A 22222-nucleotide genomic window follows, 5' to 3' on the forward strand; every position below is an offset into this window, starting at 1 on the left:
ACGTAGACATAGAGGGAGATTAGTGATCATTTTATCGTTGATTTAAGGTTGTTATTGTTTATTTCCAACTCTGTTTAACGTTTTTGAATTGAGTTTTGAACTCAGTTTTAATGTTGTCTGTTGCACTTTTCAATCATGTGCAAAGCGCAATGCTTTGCCTTGCCTTGTTGACCACGTGGCTGTGCTCATACGCCGTGCGCCCGGATAACTCAGACCGTGCTCTGCGCATGCGCGCCGAGAGCAGGGAGACCATTTCCTTCCAAGCAGCAGCGGGCCTCCCAGAGCCAACACACATGCATGCATACACACGGACGCGGACAGAGCGCACACCGCCGTCAAAGCAGAGCCCCGCTTGTGGTTGTCTATCCGTCCCAGCGCAAATACCTGGATGAAGCAGTCACCCCAATGGGCCTTCATCGCTGACTTGCAGCAGCAGCAGCATCCGGTCGAGCCCGCAGTGGTGCGTTTAGGGTGAGTTGGCCACCGCCGTCTGTAGGTTTTTGTCCACTTGTGTTGCTGCCGCAGCGGCACCCATGTAGCTACAAGCTCTCTCTCTCTCTCCAAGAGGAGCAGAAACAAGAGGCTGTTTGTGGCTTTGGCGTTTATTACATTGTAGAAACATATTTGTTATGAGTGGCTGTCGCCGTGCTGAGCTATTGCTAATTCACTCAGTGCGTTTGCGTTAGCCGCTTACTTAACGTGCCGTGAAACGTCACGGAGTCCATTATCGGACACTGCTAAACATGGTTTTGTTTCCATCATCGGTCAAGCTCACTGTCTACAGTACATCACAATTCATTAACAGGGCCTTGCTTAATTATCACACTTCATACCGATATCTATGTAAAAGCTAAACCGTAGGGTATGTTTTAGGCTGTTAGTTCCGCTGTCTTGTGTTGAATAGTGTCGTGGCTGATTTCGCGGCTTTGCCCAAAACCCTGATTGTAGTTTATTTCTAAATATCGGACAAGGTGATTTTGAGCAGTAAATTATAGCCCCGACATTTGCCATTTACTTTAACTTCTTCGTGGGCACAGTGTGGTTACGATGTGTACGTGTTTTTATTGTTTTTATTATACAATAAATACAATGACTCTATTACGATGCGCTAGTAATCGTCATTTTTTCTGTGGGGAAATGTAGATGATGATGTGACCATGAACTCATTTTGTAGCATTCAGGGACTGAGGTTTATAGGTCAGTAATCTGTATATCCTCACTGATCATGCTTTGAAATTAGGCGTCTCTGGGCCTTACACTGTGCAGCATGTTGGTCTTAATGTTATGAATATTGCCAGTCCAGATACAGTAATATTGGTGAAGAATTGTCCTATTCCTCTAGTGGCAACAAATGGCTATCAATACTTCTGCTGTTGCATGTGTATATGATAAGAAAACTGATTATCTCAGCAGAGGTTTTGTTTAGAAGCAGTGCTACTCCAATCACTTGCTTAAACACAACTAAGCAGGATTAACTGTACTAGTTCTAGTAGGCCGGGAGCCAGGGTGACTCCTCAGAATGTTTTTGCTACCTTTCTTCTCACTATTATGTCCTGTTATCTTATACCTTTGGCCAAAGTTGATAACGACCACCCAACCCAACTCAGCCTCGTTTGGTCTCAGGGGCCAAAAAACACCCTTTTTTGGGAAAAGCTTCTGGTGAAATTATGTAATTGTGAATATTAAGGTACTGCAGTTATGTACTGTAAATGCTCATATAACCCTAAAATTTTCCATATTGCATTTTTATAAGCTTCAATTCAAGTCCAAGAGAGGATGACAGCTGCTATGACCAAAATTCTCCACTGTACCTCAAATAGGAGAAAACTGAAATTTCAAGCATTACCATTCCATATGGGGTTGTGTTTTTTTGTTTGGATGTTAATAGGGATGGGCGATAATGACAAAAATAGAATTTCTGGTAATTATCACGATAAAAATCATGATAAATTAAAATAAAAAAAAAAACCATAAAAAAATTTACAACTTAGTGTAAACAGGTTCTTTACAAACACAAATAAATGTGAATACATCAACATTAGACACATTTAAAAAGGCTACAATAGCTGCTGACCCAGAGTTCATGAGCTGATATTTTATGGAATATATTTGTGCATGTGGGTCACTATTAGTGTTGTTGTATGTAATTCATTTATTTCCTCATTTAACATATAATTATTTTCTTTAAAAAAAGCACAAGAAAAGCAAAAATAACTCCATTAGTGTTTTTACTCTTGCTTAATCTTGTTTAATTTATCTGATAATGAGTTACATAAAGTTATGGTTGATAAATATTTCTCTTATTTCCTATAATTAAACCAGATCAAGCTGATGATTTAATCATTCAGTATATTTAGGTGTAATAATCTCAATAGTTACATTAGTCTAATGGGACCAGTTTTGTCTGTGAACACATGAAATATAATTAAAAAATATTGCGTTTCGCAAATTGGGACGGATTAGTAGTGACATTAGTATTTATGTTAACATTTATTTCACAAGAATAAAAGTGAACATAGCTTTTATTCTTCCATACAAGTGTTAAATCTGACATAAACAAATTGGTGGCTCTCTGTGGCTTTATGACAGTAAGAAGTGTTCTTTTTACTTGGTTTGCCCCTTATTTGGAGTGGATAGCATTAGCTCTTAGCCCAGTCTGTGTGTTAGCTTAGCATAGTTAGCTTTAGTTGAGTTTCCAGTTCATATTCGATGCTGTGGGCTCATCTCTGTCCCTGTGTTTGTGGAACTTTGGGTGGATCTGACGGAGGAACTTCAAACGGTTCCCTTTGTTGGATGGTTATCTGGTTTTAACCAAGTAGCGGTCCATGATGTATCGCAGCACAGCAGCTTCTGGTAGCTGAGACGAGCACCTCACACACAGGCGGCGGTGTGTGAAGGGGGCGGTGCATGTCAGAGCTTCCGTAAACAGCGGTACTCTCCATAGAATACTAAGTTGAGAAAAAAAAGGGGGCAGTTTTTGCCCGTGGAACACGTTTTTTTGGGGCATTCTTAGCTAAATTGAGGGACAAATGGCCCGTGGCCCTCGCTAATTTCCGACATGCAAATTTATCGTTTATATCGTGGAATGACAAATTGTTACCGGTGAGAATGTTTTTGACGATAAATCATAAAGAAAATATCGCACATTTCTAATTAAAAATATAACAAATTTGTCTTTAATAAAATTTGGAGTGAAAATATTTCATTTATGTACGAAAATAGTATAATATAAAAATATTTTTGTTGAAAAATTGTTAAATTGAAATTGTAATATCTATATTTGATATAAACATAAAAAGGTTTCAGGCTATAAAAGTAGGCCTTTGGTTAATGCCTAATTTTACAGATTACTTACCTGCTTTAATTTAATAAAAGTAAGAACGAGTGAAATCCTGAGTCTGGTCAAGTCCTTCCTTTTACAAGAAGCCATGATGTAGGACCCTATAAAATCCGCATTAACGGAATCGCGGCCGGAATCACGGAATCAACCTAAAACGGTTAAACACGGAAATTGGCATCAAACCCCGTCACTGTGGGGCAAAGAACGTTTTTTTTTATGGGGAATTGTTTCCGGGACCGCTTAATAGGTGCACCACCCTTCCTTCTCATGTTTTGGCTGCATTAAACTCATCTGAAACCTCCACAAACTATAGTTGCACGATATCCACGGTACCCCGCGGTACGATACTACTGGTGCCAGTTTCTGCTACATAGCGGCTGCCTCTAAGTCCATGCAAAGTGGACACACCCCTCCCTGGACATTAAAACCATGAGCTGATCCTACTTTCCATCATCTGGTCTAGACCCATCACTTCCACAGACAACAGACAGAATAAAGCTCAGAGTCAACATGAGACCATGGGATGCACTTAGTTATTGAAATGTATATTAAATGATTATTTAATGTTCTGCAATTTTATTTTCTAGGAGATGTTTTTCATTGTTTCACTTATTTATAAACTTAGAGAATAATTATTTGATGTTTCAAGGACAGATTGTTGTAATGCATAATAAAGCTGATTGACTTGAGTCACCAATAATTTCAGATTGATTTAAGTCTTAGTATAAAGAGACTTTAACAGGACAACAATGATGTGCAGGGCTGCAGTAATGTTGTCCTCATACAATATTAACAACAACCACTGCACACGCCATCAGAGAAACGTCCAGTGAATATTTTACAAATAAAAAAAAAAAGTTCACTGATGGTGATATTGTGTGACAAAGATATCAAAAGTTATTTTGAGGAATTGTATTTCTGATTAAAAGTTATGATTGTATTATATTCTAAAGTTTAGAATTATCTGGCTCGTCTTCCTTTCTTTCTGTTCACAGCATAACCTTATATTTAGTTCTAATATGTGTTTACAGCTAATTTTACAGATTATTGTTACACAACATCCTGCATGTGCATTATATACAGTATAAATGTGTAGATTTAACCAACTGTTAGTGAAACCATTTTATTAAATACAAAGAAAACCACATGAAAACAGAAAAACAAAGGTAGAAATTGTGAAATTAGTGAGTTGTTGAAAAGTGCTGAGGTGCAGCAGAGGGTCTTCTTCTGCAGAGACGTGACGATGAGGGGTTCGAGTAAAACCCAAAATTCCAAGGTATTTCCGAGGGTACAAATATGCATATAAACGCATATTGCTGGTATATTAACCCGTATAAACCAAAAAATATGGAAATGGGACATTTTACTGCTGCAAATGTGTAATATATTATTGGTATTTTGAGAACAGGACACGCTTTTTGGTTTATATGAGTTAATATACCAGTAATATGTATTTATATCCTGATGATGAGCTGCTACACTTTGTTGCTATTGTCTGTCCCGCTGTCGGCTGATCAAAGAGAAGTCCTGACGGTCATGACTGTCTCCATTAGTTCTCTGTGGTGCCCTTCATATATCATCAGGTAACGCCAACTCTGACCTTTTCATCGGCTAACGAGCACTTCTGACTCCGCTATCATTACGGAATGTGGATGTTTATGTGTCGTAAAGCGTCGAGTTGTGTGCGCATGCGCGGCCCACCATGCCAGTCTGGCCCACCTCTTCCAGCAGGACCATCGGGCGGTTACCCCCCCCCTGCCGTGCAGTTCACACCTACGCAGGCCAGACAATGGTCCCCCATGGATTCACACATGCACAGAGCTGGTTAGGAACGGCCCTTGTTGCCAGTGTGAGTACACCCTTAATTGGCCTAATTATGCATTGGCATGTTTTCATGTGCAAACCTTCAATAAATATGATCAAAGTAAGTTTACAAGTTTGTACTTGTGTTATTTATAGGAAATGTGTTTTGTCTATTTTGTTTGCATTTCTAATTTATAAATGTAGGCTACTTGCATGGATAGGACAATGTAAACTTTAGTGGGTAACTTGCTTTAGGCTGCTATGTAATTGTAGGTCTCATTATGAGGCTATTGTGGTGTCAATGCAATTTCTTTTTAATGTGTAGGCCTTAATGAATAATTTCAAGCAGCATATCCATGTTTTGAGTCAGTGTTTGGTCTTTCAGGCTGAGAGTGTAATTTGGCCTCCTGAAGTATCACTTGAAAAATTTTTGGCCCCCTGACCAATTTCACCCTGGCGCCCCTGATTTAAATGTACGTGTTTTAATTAAAAGGCAGAATGTTAGTTTCATTAAATGGCCATTTATTAGTTATGTTTAATGGCAAAATATGTTTTATTTTTCAGCCTTAGCCTTTTTTGGAGAAAAATACTAGGGTTGGAAAATTGAAACAAGAAAAAAAGTCTTTATGAGCGGAAGGTCTATCATCTGACCAGTCGCTCCTATATCTTCCACCTGCTGAGCTGTGATAGCGGTGCCCCTTCACCCCATCCCTCACAGCGATTCCACTGCCCAGCAGAATAGTGGGATTGTGGCTGCTGTTTTGTGTATATACTCAGCAAGGCCTTTCCATCTGGCCAGTGGCTGGGCAGCTCTTTGACGACTTTGAGGCATCTGTCACAACGCCTGCTTCAAGTTTCACAATATAGGCAATGAGTAGAGCTGCAGGCTTGACACATGCCTCAATCCTTTTTGATACCTCATGGGCTCCACGGAGCTTGACAAAGGAGTAATAGAAACACTTCTGCAGCTTTTTATCTTGTTACTGTGGCATAACTTTAAACAGGTATGAGGTAAAAAAAAAAAATAAAAAAAAAAACACTAGTCCTTATTATGCAACTAGAGTTTTTGTTTGTAAACTGTACAAAAAGAAAATTGCTGAATCTGACTTCTGTTACTTAGTTTATGCTCCTATAGCAGCTCAGCACAAGCTTGTGGTTTCATATTTAAGTGAGCAGCAAACTTGGTGGCATAGATCCATGTTGGATTTGGTTTAAATTAATGAGTAGAGGGAGAAGTGTGAGATGAATGGGTCATTTCCTCTTACAGTGGAAATATGCAAAATGGTACAGTACACTGTTGGCGTAATGATCTTCATCATGAAATTTTGACGTAGAATCTCACTTACCAAAGATAAGTGTATGATACGATTCTCTCATGACTTTTTTTTACAAAATGGGACTGTAGACAAATGATGATTGAAAAATATTCCTTTTTTTTTTGTGAAAAAAACTAGAAAATACTGTACTATTTTCCTTTTATTTTTAATTGTCAAAAGAATCCCTTGATGAACTATTCAAAACAATGCAATTTAACTAAAAAAAAATCTTAAATGAAATAAATAAAGGAATAATACAAATGAAGAAGAAGCCTATTAATTAAAAAAAAAAGTTCTATAGTAAACAATGCAAAACTGCATAACAGTTATTTTTCTTTTTAAAAGTGCAACTGAAAATGTATTTTGTGCCTTAACAATAAGACTAAAAAAAAACCAGTCTGCACTGTATTTACATCAGATATTTGTTTGGACCAGCAGAGGGCGCTGGTAACCCAGTGGTCGGTTGGCATGCAGCTATTCTGTGCAGTGAAGAAGAGATGCTATGGTAGCAGACAGAGCTAATAGAAAAACGTGACTTTTACAGATATTCACGTAATATTGCAGATATTCTTTCGGTGCTAAAGGGGTAAAGAATCACTTATGAACATGTTTAAGAGTATAAGGCAGCCAGAAAGCTGCTGTTTAAAAAAAAAAAAAGTACTGCGATTCAATTTTCAGAAAATAGATACCGTGATACCTATGAATCGATTTTTAACTGCCTTATGATTAATTGTTACATTCCTACTTTTTAATCATGTAAAGCACATTGAGATGCCTTTTGTATGAAATGCGCTATACAAATAATCTAGCCTTTAGGCAGTGATGGGGTCCAACCCTTGACATCAGGTCTTAGAAACAGGTGATCTGTTTGAAGTTAAGATACCATCAATCCCATAAACCTCAAGAGTGACAGTACATTTTAAATTCATTTTGTAGTGTCATATGGTAAGTTGCACATTGATACTACTATGCTACTTGGTCGTGTACAGTATACCCAATACACAATTTATGTAAATATACTGACTTTTGGTAAACCTCTGACATGGATGGGAAAGGCCTCAGTACTTGGTGTGATGGTTCGGAATAAGCAGATAAAGAATGTAAATAGATGAGGTGATGAGTGATCATGTTAAAATGTTTTTTTTTTTTTTTTTTGTAAAAAAAGTGTGGCCTTGTTGATGATCTGTTTAAAATAAAGTGTACATTTTGTGTTGTGACACAAGTACCTCTACTCTGTAAGATGTAACATCTAACAATTGTGCCGATACAAGATTTGTCTGGACTTCCCTGTTTACCTTTCACCACTTGATCGATGCTTTTATGTACTTATTCACTGAGTGGCCTCTTATGTTATGATTAAGTAGCAGGAAGTATATTTGTCTCCATTTACAGACAGTAAAAAGAATGCTGTCAGAGAATATAGGATGGACCGATGATAATGACAGTGGCAACGAATCTCATCTGAGCAGGGAAGTTCCAGTACTTCCTCTTTAGACTGCCCTCTCAAAGACACCCGGCGGTAGTGTGTGCATAAGATGCCCTTCAAAGATCGTAAACACTTCTGCTTTCATAACATCACATCCAGCGGTACAACGTTAAGTGACTTAAATTATGTCTACTTTCATACAGGAGCTTTTTTTCCCCCTTTTTTTTTTTAAGATGATGTCAGGCTATCTTTGTAATTAATTTTTGTTTTGTGCAAGTGGTTTTCAAATGAGATATTAAGCTGGAAGATTTGTGCAATGTACAGATATGTTTGGGCTTGCTTCTAATACACCAGAGGATGATTGACTGGAGGAATTTACAATGCGATAGAGCCGAGCAAGTGCCCGCTTAACTTTAACGTGTCTGTTCGGGTGTGCTCACACTGGCAACCAGGGCCGTTCCTAACCAGCTCTGTGCATGTGTTAAACCATGGGGGGCCATTGTCTGGCCTGCGTAGGTGTGAACTCCATCGCAGGGGGGGTAATGGCCCGATGGTCCTGCTGGAAGAGGTGGGCCAAACAGCGTGCCAGACTGGCACGGTGGACCGCGCATGCGCACTCACAACTCGACTCTACCCGCGCGCAAATTGTGACGACGTCGGTACTGCGCGATGCTTTACGTCACATAAACATTCGCATTCCGCAATGATAGCGGTGTCAGAAGTGCTCGTTAGCCGATGAAAAGGTCAGATACATGAACGACACCACAGAGAACTCATGGAGGCAGAGGACAACAAGATCGTCAGGACTTCTTTGCTCAGCCTACAGCGGGACAGTAACGGAGTGTAGCAGCTCATCATCTGGTCCGGGTATTTCCGAGGGTAGAAATATACGTATAAACACGTTACTGGTATATATAAACCAAAAAATATGGAAATGGGGAATTTTACTCCTGCAAATGTATAACATATTACTGGTATTTTGTGGACAGGACACATATGGTTGGCTATTATATAACCCAGAAAAAAATGGAAATTGGACATTGTACTGCTCCTAATGTGTGTAAATATATATATATATATATATATACACACACACACACACAGTAGGTATCTGTTCTTGAAATATATCATATAAACCTTCCTTAAGTCGCTAAATTATTGAAACAATGAAAAATATTTCATATTAAATATTAAATCATTTAATATACATATACTTAATATACATTTCAATAAATAAGTGCATCCCATGGTCCCATGTTGACTCTGAGCTTTATTCTGTCTGTTGTCTGTGGAAGTGATGGGTCGAGACCAGATGATGGAAACTAGGATCAGCTCATGGTTTTAGGGTGTACTCACACTGGCAACCTGGGCCATTCCTAACCAGCTCTGTGCATGTGTGAAATTATGGGGGGCCATTGTCTGGCCTGCGTAGGTGTGAACTGCACCGCAGGGGTGTTAACGGCCCGATGTTCCTGCTGGAAGAGGTGGTCCAAACGGCGTGCCAGACTGGCACGGTTGGCCGCGCATGCGCACGCACAACTCGACCCGCGCGCAACATGTGATGACGTTGGTACCGCGCGACGCTCAACGGCACATAAACATCCGCATTCAGCAATGATAGCGGTGTCAGAAGTGCTCGTTAGCCGATGAAAAGTTCAGAGTTGGCGTTACCTGATATATATGAAAAACACCACAGAGAACTCATGGAGGAAGAGGACAACATGACCATCAGGACTTGTCTTTGTTCAGCCGACAGCGGGACAGTAACGGAGTGTAGCAGCTCATCATCAGGTCCGGGTATTTCCGACGGCATAAATATACATATAAACACATATTACTGGTATATTAACCCATATAAACCAGAAAATATGGAAATGGGACATTTTACTGCTGCAAATGTGTAACATATTACTGGTATTTTGTGGACAGGACACATGTGGTTGGCTATTATATAACCCAGAAAAAAATGGAAATTGGACATTGTACTGCTGCTAATGTATAAATAATATATATAAATATATATATATGGTGTTTCAGTGTTCTGGGACACATACTCACAAACTCTGTAGAATGAAAACAAACAGTGTCTTCAGGACCAAAGTGTAGTGTATTAATTTATTCATTTAAATGTAACCAAAAACAGAACATCGCAAATACAAGCCCAAATAAATGAAATGTCTGAAAGAAAGGGTAATTATTTTCCAAACAAAAATCAGTAAGCCAGAAATAAAGTGCAACCTTTTGCAAAATGTAACATGAACCTTAAAAACAAAACATTTAAACATTGGAAGTACAAGGATGGGAAAATTATGACAGCAGAACCTGGAACAAGACTGCAAATTGTTGCAACTATTTATTTTTAATCTTATTTTAGTTCTCTTCTTAGGTCGTGTCGTGTTAGTGCACATGTGGCAATACCAATTTTCAATATGTGGATTTCCTGTTAGTCCTGCACAACTATAATGAATTGCTCAGAAATCTACATGTGTCCTGTTCTCAAAATACCAGTAATATGTTACACATTTGCAGCCGTAAAATGTCCCATTTCTATATTTTTTGGTTTATATGGGTTAATATACCAGTAATGTGTTTATATGCATGTTTATACCCTCAAAATTACCATGGAATTTTGGGTTTTACTCAGACCCCTCATCATCACGTCTCTGCAGAAGAAGACCCTCCGCTGCACCTCAGCACTTTAACAACTCACTAATTTCATAATTTAAATACACTATTTCTATCTTTGTTTTTCTGTTTGCATGTCGTTTGCTTTGTATTTAATAAAATGGTTTCTCCAACAGTTGGTTAAATCTACACATTTATACTGTATATAATGCACATGCAGGATGATGTGTAACAATAAACAGTAAAATTAGCTGTAAACACATTTTGTAGAACTAAATATAAGGTTATGCTGTGAACAGAAAGAAAGGAAGACGAGCCAGATAATTCTAAACTTTAGAATATAATACAATCATAACTTTTAATCATAAATATGACTCTTCTCAAAACAACAAACTTTGATAACTTTGTCACACAATATCTAAGCTTCCAGTGAATAATTTACAAATTAAAAAAAAAAGTTCACAGTGAACTTTTTTTTTTATTTGTAAATTATTCACTGGAAGCTTCTCTGGTGGTGTGTGCAGTGGTTGTTATTATTATTATTGTATGAAGCCAACATTACTGCAGCTCTGCACATCATTGTTGTCCTGTTAAAGTATTTTTATACACAGACTTAAAAACAATCTGAAATTAGTGCTGACTCAAGTAAATCACCTTTATTATGCATTATAACAATCTGTTCCTTAAGTCTCTAAATTATTGAAACAATTAAAAACATCTAAAAAATAAAATTACAGAAAATTAAATAATCATTTAATATACATTTCAATAAATAAGTGCATCCCATGGTCCCATGTTGACTCTGAGCTTTATTCTGTCTGTTGTCTGTGGAAGCGATGGGTCTAGACCAGATGATGGAAACTTGGATCAGCTCATGGTTTTAATGTCCAGGGAGGGGCGTGTCCACTCTGCATGGACTTAAAGAAGAAGAAATAAAAGAACAGTTAGATGATGTCATGTTCATCAAAAGGAAAACTCAAAGTGATGGAGATAAATATGCTCAGATGGACACAGACACACAAAGTTTAAACAAACACACAAATACTCTGTCCTAAATTGTCTCACACATTAAAAGCATCTATTTACACTTATATTAATGTACACAAAGACTAGCTCCACAAAATCAGAATGACATTTGTTGATCCAGAAATTAAACTAATCTTACCTTTATAGGCTCAGTTTCCTCTTTTGTTTTCAAATCCATTTGAACCTCCATTCATGGTGGTTTTTATCATCAGAGAGTCTTTCATTTTCAATAAATCCACCGTTATTTGGTCTGTTTTAATCTCTTTCTTTCTCACTCACTTGGTTCTCTCGTGTCGATTTCGTCAAAACAAAGCGGCATCTTTAATGTTTTTGTTACGTGTGAGTAAAATTACCGCAATGTACCGACACTGGCTGTAAAGAGCAACTTATTATCTTCCATAAACTGGTGGAATTTCTCCAATAGAACAAATATGAGCAGAGTTACGGTCATTTAAATTAACGTGATGCGTTCAGGGGCCCTGGGAAATCCAGTCCGTGAAAAGAGCACGTGTCTGGGTAAATCTTGGTTTATAGTTACCCTACGCAACAGAAAATATGAAATTAACAGAATGTACTGTCAACAAAAAACCCAGAGTCGCTTAATGGTGACGTAACGCCATACGTGTCATAAATTAACGTGATGATGTGTTTCTCTGTGGGAACCGAGTTGAGCTGGTGATCACGTCCGTTCAACCGTGCCAGAAAAGGGACAGGGAGGGGGGGGATTCCTGCTGTGAGCTTGGAACGGCCCCAGTTGCCAGTGTGAGTACACCCTTAATGTCCAGGGAAGGGCGTGTCCACTCTGCATGGACTTAAAGAAGAGGATATTGTCATGTTCATCAAAAGGGAAACTGAAAGTGATGGAGATAAATATGCTCAGATGGACACAGACACACACACCAATAGTTTAAACAAACACACAAATAATCTGTCCTAAACTGTCTCACACATTAAAAGCATCTATTTACACTTACATTAATGTACACAAAGACTAGCTCCACAAAAGCAGAACGACATTTATTGATCCAGAAATTTAACTGATCTTACCTTTATAAGCTCAGTTTCATCCTTTGTTTTTAAATCCCTTTGAACCTCCATTCATCGTGGTTTTTATCGTCAGTTTTTCATTTTCAATAAATCCACTGCTATTTGGTCTGTTTTAATCTTTCTCTTTCTCACTCACTTGGTTCTCTCTATGTTCATCGAGTGGATTTCTTCAGAACAAAGCGGCATCTTTAATGTTTCCGTTACGTGTGAGTAAAATTACCGCAATGTACCTACACTGGCTGTAAAGAGCAACTACTTATCTTTCATAAACTGGTGCAATTTCTCCGAACAAGTTACCCTACGCAACAGAAAATATAAAATTAACAGCATGTACTGTAGAGCTGGGCGATATATCGAATATACTCGATATATCGCAGCTTGTAGTCTGTGCGGTGTTGAAAATGACCATACCGTTAAACTCGCGGACTTTTTTTTTTTTTTTTTTTTTTTTTAATATCTTAGTGGCCATTATGCACAAAAGGTGCACTTAAATTTAGTGTTGTTTTGAAATGTCATCTTAATGACAACATGCACAACAGGGCACTATTTGTTTTTAAAATATTGTAGTGGCATTATGTACAAAAAGTGCACTTTAATTTTGTGTTTTGAAATGCCATGTGAGTTGCATCCTGCACTAATGTCTTGTTTTGAAATGTCTCTGTGACAATTTTGCACAGAACGTGCACTTTCTGTTGACAATTTTATGTTTGAGCCACTCACTGTTTAATAAATACAGTTATGTCAACTTTGACTTAGTTGTGATATCCCCTTTTTTGCATGAAAGTTTAAAATTGGCATATATTAATGCAGTATGATCAAGAATGTTTTAATGTAGACATTTAGAATCATCATACTGGTGTGATTTTGTGCATCAAAGTGTTAATTCAAGGGTAATGCAAAATATCGAGATATATATCGTGTATCGTGACATGGCCTAAAAATATCGCGGTATTTATAAAAGGCCATATCGCCCAGCCCTAATGTACTGTCAACAACAAACCCAGAGTCGCTTAATTGTGACGTAATGCCATACGTGTTATAAATTAACGTGATGACGTGTTTCTCTGTGGGAACCAGTTGAGCTGGTGATCACGTCCGTTCTACCGTGCCAGAAAAGGGACAGGGAGGGGGATTCCTTCTGTGAGCTTGGAACGGCCCTGATTGCCAGTGTGAGCACACCCTTAAAACTCGGTCCTTTGCTTCTGCAAAGCTGCATTAAAGACAGTTTTATTAAATAATTCATTAACTATATCATTGCAGTCTAAATAAATCTGGCGTTGCACACCTTTGAACCAAGTAGCAGCCATGTTGAAAGTCTCAGGTCAATCTGAGCCAGAGATATTTGAGGAACACACACACAGATATTCCTTGCTTTATAGATAGAAGGTAGATGTAGTCACTCAGTGAAAACGCTTTGACACACATCCCACTGTTTCTAAGGGATTCCAGCTAAAGATTTATCTCTTTTTCTCTGGCAGTGCATTTTTCTCCATTCAAAATGTTTGCTGTATATATACATCATTCTACTAGTTCATATAGTTGCTGACCAGCGTTGTCTGCATTTGAACCTAACCACGCATCAATGAAGACTGGATAACAACTGCATAGGCACTTTTAGAAAGCAGAGTCACTTGTGGTGTTGCGTTGTGGTGGTGGTGACTATTAGTACTGGTGAGAGGATATGAGCCTGAAGTAGTTACATTATAACATGTTTTCACATCCTGCTGCAGACCATATTAGAGTCAATATGGAGGGTATTAGGGATGTAATGATTAATCGTAAGGCAGTTAAAAATCGATTCATAGGTACCACGGTTCACATCGATGCTCTGAAAATTGAATCGCAGTACTTTTTTTAACCAGCAGAGTGCGCTATATATTAATCCTTCCAGAAGCGGACGTGACGGGCGGAATCTTCTACTATTTTCTTTCTGGCTGCCATTTACTGTTAAACATGCTCATAAATGATTCTTTACTCCTTTAGCACCGAAAGAATATCTGTAATATTACGTGAATATCTGTAAAAGTCAGATTTTTCTATTAATTAGCTTCTCTTCTTCACTGGTGGAATAACTGCATGCCAACCGACCACTGGGTTACCAGCGCCCTCTGCTGGTCTAAACAAATATCGGACGTAAATACAGTAAAATGACTGTTTTTTTTTTTTTTTAAAGTCCAATTGTTAAGGCACAAAATACATTTTCAGTTGCACTTTTAAAAAGAAAAAGAACTATTACGCAGTTTTGAATTGTTTATTATAGAACCAGAATTTAAATTAATAGACTTCTTCATTTGTATTATTCCTTTATTTATTTCATTCAAGATTTATTTTTAGTTAAATTGCATCATTTTGAATAGTTTATCAAGGGATTCTTTTGACAATGAAAAATAAAAGGAAAATAGTATAGTTTTTTCCCCAAAAAAATAAAGGAATATTTTTCAGTCATTTGTCAACATTCCCATTTTGTAAAATAAATCGTGAGAAAATTGTATCGTGAATCGAATCGTATCGGGAGTTGAGTGAATCGTTACATCCCTAGAGGGTATCATTTGATAAATACAAACATTCTGCTCCACGACTTGTTAAAGAAAGCTCTGTTCATTTTAGGCTGGTTGCTTCTGCTGGTACCCCTTTGGAGTAGTTTGATCTAGGGGTGGGGAACTTTAGGCACCTCACAATTTGATTTGATAACCATTATAGGGACTGCGATTCGATGCATTTTTTTGCACCATTTCCAAGTTTCTCACTGTAAACTAGGGCTGTAATGATTAATCGTAAGGCAGTTAAAAATCGATTCATAGGTATCACGGTTGACATCGATACTTACGCCAGTTACGCTATATATATTTATCACTTCTCTTGTCCAGCAATGTACGCGGCGGGCAGAATTTGCTACTACTCTCTTTCTGGCCGCCTTCTACTCTTAAACATGTTCATAAATGATTCCTTACCCCTTTAGCACCGAAAGAATATTTGTAATATTACGTGAATATCTGTCATAATCTAGCATAGCATAGCATCTCTTCTGCAAGAATCTGCATGCCAACCGACCACTGGGTTACCAGCGCCCTCTGCTGGTCCAAACAAATATCTGACGTAAATCAGTTAAATGACTTTAAGTCCAATTGTTAAGGCACAAAATACATTTTCAGTTGCACTTTTAAAAAGAAAAAGAACTATTATGCAGTTTTGTGTATTATTCCTTTATTTCATTCAAGATTTTTTTTTAGTTAAATTGCTTTGTTTTAAATAGTTTATCAAGGAATTCTTTTGATAATGAAAAATAAAAAGAAAATAGTACAGTATTTACTAGTTTTTCCCCCCAAAAAAATAAAGGAATATTTTTCAGTCACACATCCACTGAACACGTCACAGCTACCTGAATCTGCCGAGCTGCAATACATCATGGACCGCTGTTAGGTTAAGACCAGGTAACCATCCAACAAAGTGAACCAGTCCTCGTTCCTCCGTCAGATCCACCCAAAGTTCCACAAACACGGGGACAGAGATGAACCCGCAGCAACGATTATGAACTGAAAACTCAACTAAAGCTAACTATGCTAAGCTAACCCACCGACACACAGACTGGGCTAAGAGCTAATGCTAACCACGCCATATATTTACATGTCTATTATTTAATAAGACCAAGTAAAAAGTACACGTCTTACTGTCATAAAGCCACAGATTTGTTTATGGTCAGATTTAACACTTGTAATCAAAGGATAGAAGCTAAACATGTCACACATTGTGTGAAATAAATGTTAGCATAATATTAATGTCACTATTCATTCGTCCCAACTTGTGAAACTCAATATTTTTTAGGGATGTAACGATTCACTCAACTCCCGATACGATTCGATTCACGATACTGGGTTCACGATACGATTTTCTCACGATTTATTTTACACAATGGGAATGTTGACAAATGACTGAAAAATATTCCTTTATTTTTTGGGGGAAAATACTATACTATTTTCCTTTTAATTTTCATTGTCAAAAGAATCCCTTGATAAACTATGCAAAATGATGCATGTTAACTAAAAATAAATCTTGAATGAAATAAATAAAGGAATAATACAAATTAGGAAGAAGCCTATTAATTTAAATTCTGGTTCTATAGTAAAAATGCAAAACAGCATAATAGTTTTTTTTCTTTTAAAAGTGCAACTGAAAATGTATTTTGGTTATATTGGTTCCTTCATTGGACTTTTAAAAAAACCAGTCTGCACTGTCTTTACGTCAGATATTTGTCAGGACCAGCAGAGGGCACTGGTAACCAGTGGTCGGTTGGCATACAGTTATTCTAACAGTGAAGAAGAGATGCTATGCGCTAGCAGACAGAACTAATAAAAAAATGTGACTTTGACAGATATTCACGTAATATTACAGATATTCTTTCAGTGCTAAAGGGTAAGGAATCATTTATGAACATGTTTAGATTAGAAGGCGGCCAGAAACAAAGTAGTAGCAGATTCCGCCCGCCGCCTCAGCACTTGGGCAAGAGAAGGATAAATATATAGCGCCCTCTGCTGTTTAAAAAAAAAATCGATGTGAACCGTGATACCTATGAATCAATTTTTAACTGCCTTACGATCAATCGTTACATCCCTTCCCATGGTTACAGATTATTTTATTTTTTTAATTATAACTATTATATATTATTCCTCAACAGGATAGGTACAATTCAGAGACAAATTTAACTCTAGGGCTGCATTATATATGACATTACATCAGTGGTTCCCAATTTTTTTGGGTCCTGACCCCATTTTAATATCACATATTTTTAGTGTCTCCAGAGACTTTTGTTCTTTCTTTTTAGAATTAGCTTTTGACAATGTTTGTTGTTGCTAGGATTAGTGACAAAGTGACAAGATGCACCAGCTCAGATATTTTTATTCTGCACTTTATATGAACTAGATTTATATTTCAGAAAGTGAAAGTATAGAACAGGGTTTCTCAACTGTTCTCACCCTGGGACCCACATTTTGCCACGGTCATTAAATTGCAATTTTTTTTAAAAATTCAACCAACCAAATTTAGTTTTTCAAAACTACCTGTAGAAAACACACAATCTTTTTAAAAACATGTATATATTTTACTGTGCAACAGGCATTTCACAGCGTGCCTGTATTTATTTTTCACCAGCTGTCTGCGACCCACCCAGTATTGGTCCACGACCCACTTTTGGGTCCCGACCCACCAGTTGAGAATCGCTGGTATAGAATATCGTTTTTTAAGATTGTGTGTATGATGTTAAAATTTAAAAAAGAATAATGAAAACATTTTAAAAATACATTTTTATTCAGTATTTTTTTTTCTTTTTTATCATAAATTATTAGACATTTCAGGGGACTCTATTTGAATTCCAGGCGACCACACATGGGGCCATGACCCCAAGGTTGAAAAACACTGCATTTCATTATATTTTTGAAGTGTGCTGAAGTAAGGGGTACATGGCCTCAGGTTAAATGTTTGAATGGGTACGGGACTGTCAAAAGTTTGGGAACTACTGTACGAGAGCAATGGTTTCCAGCAATTTAGTGAACAAAGATGACTGCTTTTTAACTGTAAATAATGTCTGCAAAGACTATTTAAACTATAAATTAATAATTACGGTTCTGGGCACAAAACTTCCTCACACTGTGTGTTAGGAGTGTGACAATATCTCGATACGGCGATATATCGCGATATTTTTCTGCACGATCGATTATCGATACGCTCACGCTAAGTATCAATTTTTTTTCCTGATTTTTTTTTTTTTTTTTTATTCATTCATTCATTTATTTTCCAAAACCTTTTCTGCTTTTTCACTAAAATGTGCAGGTACGTCTTCACAGAAATTTTGTCACTGTTTGTTGAAGTAACCAATATATTGTTTACTGGAATATTGCACTATACTGTACCATACGATACGATACACGATACAAAGCTCACGACAACGATTATCTCATGATACAACAATGCTGCGATTATCGATATATTGGTCAGAAATTAATCTACAATATTCTGACATGACATAAAAAAAGATTAAGTCAAAAATACAATTTTTATTTTATATCTCTGAAAGACAATAAATTGAAAAAGTGTCCTATGAACAGTGACACTATTTTAGTGCAACATTTCTTTAAATAAGTGTCAACATACCAATGTAAATGAATAAGTATCTCCAATAGTGCTTTCTGTAAACAAAAAATAGGGTCTTTCTTACCAGTGACATATTATAGTTATAGTGCAATATTCCAGTAAACAACATATTGGTTCCTTCAACAAACAGTGACAACATTTCTGTGAAGACATACCTGCACATTTTAGTGAGAAAGCAGAGGTTTTGAAAATAAGAAAAAAAAATTGATTCTTAGCGCGAGCATATCGATAATCGATCATGCGAAAAAATGACGATATCTTGCGACATTGTCACACTCCTATCCTGAAGTAGCTACTGCTACTACAACAACTCCAGCAATGTTCTTGGATATGTTAGTACAGCAACAAAAATCATAAATATGTCTAAATTTATATCTCAATAGTACATTTCTGTCTAAACAAATCAATAATAATGTATTGATAGTATAAAATTCACTGTTATATTATGTTTTTGTATGAACTTGAGGCGGCACGGCAAAGGCGAGGGCTTGCGGCTATATTTATAATTGTTATACTTTTTTTATTTTTTTGGTTTTGTTCTTTGTTTCAATTTTTTTGCAGCATCCAGTGTGGCAAAGTAGGAGTTTCATTGTGCAGGGAAACACGTTTCCTTATTGTGCGGATGACAATAAACACTTTGAATCTTGAATCAGTGATGAGATGTGTAGCTCAAACACTTTGAGCAGGTGAAGCTGATGAAGGCTGCTGTTTGCAGTGCTTCACGAGAAATGGGTGGAGCTTCACAGACACAAAAGTTTCACCGGAAATGGTCAGCTGTGTATTTAGGAATGAGTCATGAGAATCGTAGCTTTTTGGCAGTCTTGGACAGTGTTCCGGGTGACCCAGGACGGGAGCAGGGCGGTCAGTGCACCGAATGACTTTTTCGGATTTATTTATTTTTTTTTTTTTGTAATAATGTCTCCTCACCCCACTGCTTGCGATTGCTAGCTTTGGCTTTGTTTGCAGAGATACAGTGGTTTAGTTGGTGCTCTAAATACACAAGGAAGTGAAAAGGCTTAAAAAAGATGCGCTGCTTCAGTGTTTCCCACAGGTTCTGAGTTAATTTATGGTGGTGGGTTTCCTGGGAGGGGTGGGGGGTGTGGTGTGCATCCGCACGCACGCACAGAAAAAGGAAAAAAAAAACAGAGTTTATAAACTTGAATTAAAATAAATACAATCAAATATACTCAAATTAAATAAAAAAACTTCAGTAAAATAAGGTTCAATAAATACATTATAATTAGGTCACTTAAGTTAGCCTATTGGTTAACACTACAAACAGCATGAGTTAATGTTTATGTACATCTTGAGTTTTCAGCTACATTTATATAGACAGGTTCATATAACATGAGTTTGAGACTTCTGGACTTATTTTCCCATCTATTTGTGATAAGTAAGTAAGCACAAAATTAAAAATTTTTGGCCAAAAATGAGAAAACAAAGGCTGAAAATCGAAAGAAATGATTATTCCATTTATTGTAGTTGCATTCATAGCTCTGAATGTCACTAACCTCACTAAAAGTAGAGCATTACATTTGAATAAATTGATTGTGATGCTTCAAAAAAGAAAGAAATGTGAAAAAAAACTTTTATTTAGCAGTTACAATTCAACAATGTACAATATAATGTAAAATAAAATACTAAATGTTAAACTTGACCCATTCATGGCATGTATACATAAAAATAATATTGTACAGGCCTAGAAAATTAAATCACTTGTAAAGAAGTGCAGAGAATCTCTGAAAGGTGCACTGACAGGCTAAAGCTGAATTCATCCTGCTGATGAACACTCAGACATTGACGTGACGGATACATAAATGGCACTGGAGAGTAACTTTCATTGTTTTCGCTCTGTTTCCATCTACAGCCTACACAAACACGTTGGTCTGCTTCCAGACACGTGCATGCTGAAACATCCTGTTTCTGCTGCGTTGCTTCGGTGGGAAAGGTGTTTTAGTCGAAAACCAAAAATGCACTTTTAAGCCTCGTCTCCTGCTTCTGCAACATCATCTTTTTTTTGGTTTTATTGGCAGAGGCGATGCATACTGTCACCAAATGTACAGCTATAATAACATGCTCCATACACAAAGCGAGGACGAACAGCACCAAAATCTATTTGTGGTGGGCCTAATTTATTTTTGGCGGCCTGCACAAATAACACAGATGCAGACACACAGCCCTCAAACTGTTGCACAATGTATGCTGCAGATGTGGTGTAGTGGGGATTTGCATTTCCCTTAAAGCTACTGTAATTAGGTTAACCCTTTTTCCCCAACACGGCCTATTAAAAGATAGCCTTGACCTAAAAATTGGATTCTCCTGTAGGGATGTAACGATTCACTCAACTCCCGATACAATTCGATTCACGATACTGGGTTCACGATACGATTCTCTCACGATTTGTTTTACAAAATGGGACTGTAGACAAATGATGATTGAAAAATATTCCTTTATTTTTTTTTTGGGAAAAAAACTATAAAATACTGTATTTTCCTTTTATTTTTCATTGTCAAAAGAATCACTTGATAAACTATTCAAAACAATGCAATTTAACTAAAAATAAATCTTGAATGAAATAAATAAAGGAATAATACAAATGAAGAAGAAGCCTATTAATTTAAATTCTGGTTCTATAATAAACAATGCAAAACTGCATATTAGTTTTTTTTCTTTTTAAAAGTGCAACTGCAAATGTATTTTGTATCTTAACAATTGGATTTAAAAAAAAAAAAAAAAAAAAAAAAAAAAAGTCATTGCACTGTATTTACGTCAGATATTTGTTTGGACCAGCAGAGGACGCTGGTAACCCAGTGGTCGGTTGCCATGCAGATATTCTGTGCAGTGAAGAAGAGATGCTATGCTAGCAGACAGAGCTAATAGAAAAATGTGACTTTTGCAGATATTCACGTAATATTACAGATATTCTTTCGGTGCTAAAGGGGTAAGGAATCATTTATGAACATATTTAAGAGTAGAAGGCGGCCAGAAAGAAAGTAGTAGCAGACTCTGCCCGCAGCCTCAGCATTTGGTCAAGAGAAGGATAATATACAGCCCTCTGCTGTTTAAAAAAAGTACTGCGATTCAATTTTCAGGGAATCGATGTGAACCGTGATACCTATGAATCGATTTTTAACTGCCTTACGATTAATCATTACATCCCTATTCTCCTGTGTTTCTACTGTTGTAGCTGAAACACAAATACCATTAGTTTGATATATTGTTCATGTTAAGAATTTCTTCATAGCTTTGATGGTGATTATATTTACCCAGGCAAACATGTTTAGTTTGTTGCTTTTGTGCAACTCATCTAAGGAAGATGAACTTTCTAAGGAAGAACCTGTCAGACCCTTCATTATTTCACTTCCTGTTATGGAGTGTGCGATTGCGCACACACTTGGTGCCTGTGAGCACAGATGCACACATTGCAGTTCATTGCTGGCAAATGTATTCACACCCTGCAGAGCACCCCCACTGTGTGCTCTAATGCAAGTTTGT

The 22222-nt window shown here is 37.1% G+C and overlaps 1 protein-coding gene across 1 annotated transcript in view; it reads left to right on the top strand.

Moving 5' to 3' along the window:
* Nucleotides 1-227: 227 nt before the first annotated feature.
* cskl (c-src tyrosine kinase-like) overlaps nucleotides 228-22222 on the top strand; it is a 93797-nt gene continuing 71802 nt past the window's right edge. Inside the window, exon 1 of the mRNA XM_028434337.1 lies at nucleotides 228-471. The gene's annotated coding sequence lies outside the window, so the exon portion shown is untranslated. The remainder of the gene's footprint in view (nucleotides 472-22222) is intronic.

This window comes from Gouania willdenowi, chromosome 3 (genome assembly GCF_900634775.1).
Source record: "Gouania willdenowi chromosome 3, fGouWil2.1, whole genome shotgun sequence".
Taxonomy (NCBI): domain Eukaryota; kingdom Metazoa; phylum Chordata; class Actinopteri; order Blenniiformes; family Gobiesocidae; genus Gouania; species Gouania willdenowi.